We start from the raw sequence: 5,539 nt of genomic DNA, 5'->3' as shown, positions 1-5,539 counted from the left end.
TCCGAGCGTCACAGACCATTGCAGCTGACGGTTATGCGTCATTATGACGTATTGCTAAACAACATTTTTTTGGGGAATTTTTTTTTTCGAAAAAAAAAAAAAAAAATTTCAAAAACAATAAATATACGTCTTTACCGAATTCCACGGAGAATATTTTCTAGAGCAAAGTGAATTGTCAGAATTTCAAACAGAAACCATTCGTCATACTCGACTGGCAGAGTTTCGGTATCTACCGGTTCAACGTCACGATCGGACTATGACGCAAGTCGAATTCGTGTCGATGCCCACGAGCTACTGGTATATTCTCACAGAATTCCCAGTGACTCTGACCTTCCCTCGACGAAGTGGTGACCCCGACTTAGTCACAGGTCTTTTTATCACGAAATCAGGGAACTCTCTTGTACATTTTCCATCAGGACTCTTTTTACGCAGCATCCGCGTCTGGATCTTTGTATCTTTTCAGGCTGGGATCTCGGCTACCGTCGGTTCGGATCGGACGAGCTCGTGAATCGAGATGGACGAAGATGATGCCATAGCGGCCGCGAGAAGTTGCCGTCGATACTGTTGTACAAATTTGAGGAAAAAAAAAAAAAAAAAAAAAAAAAATTCCGTTCGATTCGGCAGATCACGACAGTGGCGACACCTTTGCGGTTATGATCGATTCCACGCTCCGTTATGATCGATCCTTCAAACACGACGACAGGTTGCCGAATCGAATCGAACCACGATACATTTTTCCCCGTTTTATTGTGAACGGACTATAATTTTTTATTTCATTTCAAAAATGTCAAATATCCTCCACGTATAGCCCAGTCATACGCGATGCGTAACGCTGGTGTCAATGACGAAATGAAAAAAAAAAAAGAAAAAAACACCAAAACCAACACGATTCTAATCAAATGCGGTAGGTCCTGAACTGGTACTTGATATTATTTCACACACACCTTAGGCAACTCCTATACCCCCTTCGTGTACAAGGATCATGCATGAGTAAGCGCGTTAACAATCTTCTACGCTCGATAACTACATAACGAGTGTATACATATATATCTACAAAATATATTTCCAAGAGTAATAACTAAATTACAAAAATCGGTAATAAATGAAAAAAATTTTTCATACCTAAGCTCATGTAAAGTTTGTCTAAAATAAAATTACGAAATTATTTTTTCTTTTAATCCACCTATTCAAAAAATTTCATTCAACGCTACCGATTTCTTACCGATTTAATCGAGCTCCGATATCAAATGACCCAAACGATCGGTAACCATACCGATTCGTCCAACCCTGTATAAGGTTCATTCAGAGAAGGAGTGGCTTGATCGTGCGCGACTCGAGGAATTCTTTTGAGCGAGAAACTGTTCCGTCTAAATATTGCCCCCGGATTTTAATAAGATAAAAAGTCCCGAGGCAATTTGTACACACATTGTCGGTCCAGGGCCCGAATGGGACCCAAAAGACCTGAATGAGTCCCCGACGGCATACGAGTGTGAGAGTGCGTTAGTAGCTGACCATGTGTGGAATCTATCTCTCCTCTCTCTCTCTCTCACTGAGCCATCAGAAAGAGTAAAGAATTTTTTCATCCCATATATACATATATACACACGTATACCTGGGCGGAGTCGCGCTACCCATTTCCTATGATATTCGAGATCACTTTCTTGCCGGGTCCCAAAAAAAAAAAAAAAAAAAAGACAGTGCCATCTTTAAAAATTCCAAATTGAATGATGATCCGAGTAAAAAGAGTAAAGATGAAATAACAAATTTTTTTTTTTTTCCCACCTCACCCAACGCCCCAAATATTTTACGAGTACAAAGAAACGTGAATAATACAAAAACCATATCCCCACCGTTACGCATAAGGTAAATCAAAATTATTTTTATATCTTCAAAAAATCATGACACGTATATCGATTTACTCGATAGAATAGTTTTTTTTTTTTTTTTTTTTCTCTAAGTTAGTCATCTACTATAGACGCGTACTTATATCGAGTATAGTCAGACGTGAATCCGTGAAAAGGTTCTGGAGTACCGGTATATTCTGAAAATACCTGTACATACCTATAGTCCAGCTTATATATATATATATACACAGAGGTTGGTTCGTCGTGCTGTGAAGCTACGGGCCTCATTTGATTCACGTCGTGATTCTCCCGTATGCATTTATCACGCGCAAGACTCTCACCTCCTGGACGCCGCTACGACGTCAGGCCACCACGTGTGAGCGTGACGGTCAGTACACGTATGATAGCCCACGTGGTGGTGTTCGTAGCGCGAACAATGGCGGCCGTCACGCTGAAACGAACAGAGCTACTGTCCTACGCTTTTGGTTCGGCTTACCACGGTCTGGCTTAGGTACAAGAATATTAGTTTGTCACACGCGTCAACATATGATTTCTACGAGCTGTCACTTTCGAGTGAACACGTGTAGTTTGTATTTGAATTAAATGAGAATTTTTTCAATATACACATAGAGAACGATATAAACCATTTTTTTTTTTGCATTCATCCTATATCACACGTACGTACAGTCGTGCCCATTACTGTATGCACTTGCGGAAAGGCGAATGAAAAAAAAAGTCACAAGTGTATTACCCGAGCGCGTAAGAAATTCCATGTTAGAAAAACACAATAAAGATTTTTCATTCTATCTCTCTCTCTCTCTCCGATTCGTGAAGGGCCAACCGAAAGCGGGAAGAGTAAAGTGACGGGGTCCGAAGTAAAGAAACGCGAGAAGACGTATAAAGCGGGGTGAGAAAATAATAAAAGAAAGGAAACAACAAGAAGAAGAAAAAAAGCTCGAGGATACAGAATGAAAGAGGACCGAGGTGATTTTTCTCATTGGCCGAAGAGGGCGTGGGACTCCTAGCTCTATATACCCTACTACTCTGGTCCTGCAGTAGCCACTAGATAGCAGCTAGTATATATATTATATATGTATATACAATATATATATATATATATACTCACACGTACTTGTTATATATATATATATATACACTGCGCAAGGAACCAGACTCTCTTGCCGAGGTCGGCTTTTGCCTTCTTAAACTTTTTTACCGTATCCGAATGACTCAGCGGCTATTTCTCATTACCGGAGGGATATTTTTGTAAAATTGGATTTTCGTGCGAGAAAGTGTTGGTAGAAGGTAAAACGCGCGTACGCATGCAAAATTTATCACTATAAATTCTTCTTTGTTTTTTTTTATTTTATTTTATTTTTTTCATTTCACCCTCTCGATAACCTTCTAGAAGCATGTGCTTCGTGTTACGCGGTTGCATACGTGTGGTCGAGTCGTTTGTCATAAACGCGTCGCGACGACCAACGACTCGCGACGCGACGCGGCCTAACGTTTACAGCCAACGTTGGAAATGGTCCCTCAAATTGGGACCGCGAATGCGGTAGGTCAGTTACAACTCATTTCCCGTGAACGTCGTTAATTTCTTGCTTAAATTTCGCCTTTTTTTTTTCATTTTATTTTACCTTTTTTTTCCCCCCTTCAATTTCTCTCTCCGACCTTCCGAATTGACTTTTAACAGATAAACGAAGGGGGGATATGGGAAATACTAAGTTGGCGGTAAAAATGAAATTTTTTTGAAAATTTTTATACAATTTTTTTTTTCGACTTTTTCTCGACGGATCGGGTTCGATGTTTAGCGGAATCATCGAGGCTGGTGGGATACGACAAAACGCGGCAAGGATATGCTTACTTACTTAAGCCTGGTTAATTAACGAGAGGCGGCAGGATGATTAATATTTTTGTCCTGCTCGACAACGTTGTCGTCGTACGTTCGGAAACCCTTATGGACGCGTCCACGCTGTTTATGGGATTAGCCTCGGTTCGTATACAGACGGGCGCATCCTGCAATTGAAAATTCTCCGTGTCACGACTATGACTAAACCACGTGGGCGCCCGTTCCGATCGGCTTTAATTAACGAATATTATTTTCGTGTCTGTTGCTCCTCTTAATTTTATTACTGGCATACGTTGCGAAAGGGGCAACCGCGTGTACGTAGGCATACGCACGATTAAGGTCCCACCCTATACCGGCCGATCGATCGACTGTACATTATTTATGTAGTTGGATAATATATATATATATATATAGTACTAAGTGAATTTTAAAAAATAACGGAACCATACTCGCCAGACGTTTCTGGTCGGCGGTCTGTATCGTAAGAAAATGTGTAAAAAGGAAATAAAATAGAAAGTACGAAAATCAAAATGGCGTAACGTTATAAATAAAGGAGTTTTAAAAAAAAAGGGGGGTTTCAAGTTTCGCGACTAGGCGAGACTCTAGCCACGTTAAATCACGTCGCCGCTGTCGATTCGATCGTCGACGGCCGATGGATTCGGCTGAGTAATACTGGAAACTCGATGCACGTACGTGCTTCGCTGGCCATCCCGAGTCAGCTCTCGGAGTCTTCGGATGAATTGACGAAGGAGCGAGGAGGATCGAGAAAAGGGGAACCACTCGTGGCCCGACACGCTATTTTTCGTTTTATTTGCTTAATTGCCGCACGTAGGCGTGGGAATCGGTAGACGTTTTCTTCCACGATCGCTTCGATCATCCTCGATCGCGAGACTCGAGACGATTGATCCGTCGATACGCTGCTTGAACGCCTCGACGCCCGAGCGTCCCGAGGAACAAGAACTCCGTACCTGCCACTGTTCGTTGGAGTTGCTCGATGGAATTTCCACATTTTCTCGAAGAACAGCTTCGAGCTTTTGAGAAATATTATAAATAATAATAATAACGATTTCGCTACACGGAATTCGCGTGTTAAATGGATAATTACGAAAATAATTATACATACCCCAAAGTGCATTTCTGTATATTCGTTAATCGCTAGCCCATCTGTATTTTCTGTATACCACAGGTAAGCAAAGTCCGGGAGTAAAAGTGTGAGCATGTGCAATTTTTCATTTTTTTTTTTTTACTCAAAAAAAAAAGTACCTCACGTGATCGATACGGAAATCGGTGCCGGCACTGTGGCTAGGTCGAATTGAGTCGTTCTGAACGGTGAGTGAAATCGACGCCGGGTCGCCACTTATACACGGTTTACAGTGCAATTTTATGGGTTGGTTGTTCCCCGTCGGATATTCTCAGCATGCAAAGAGGTCCTGCAGGATACAACGTACACTTCAGTACATATACATATATACTGTATGAGAATCCTGGCACCTGTCTATAGCCTAGGGACGTATAGGCGTCCCGACGCCCATCTCGATCCCACCCCCCTTCTTCGTCGTACCGACTCTATCTTAACTCTGCCACTTCATCTTCCATTCATCCTGTATCAGCATCCTCTTATTGCCTAGTGGGATTGCCAACACTGAGAAAAATTTCCCCTAGATAAGTTTAGCCCTGATAATCTACCTAGATTTTGTATTTTAGTCGCTGCAGGACCGTCAATTAGCCCAAAGGAAGACACCGGAGGCCGAAGAACAAACCTGACAAAAATTTTTACGCCCGTTCGCCTATATATGAAAGGATGTTAAACTTAATAAAAAAAAAAAAAAAAAAAAAAAAATTT

Source organism: Cephus cinctus, unplaced genomic scaffold, assembly GCF_000341935.2.
Source record: "Cephus cinctus unplaced genomic scaffold, Ccin1 Ccin1_scaffold0515, whole genome shotgun sequence".
Classification (NCBI taxonomy): domain Eukaryota; kingdom Metazoa; phylum Arthropoda; class Insecta; order Hymenoptera; family Cephidae; genus Cephus; species Cephus cinctus.
The sequence above is the reverse complement of the archived record's forward strand: the minus strand, read 5'-3'. Positions refer to the sequence as shown.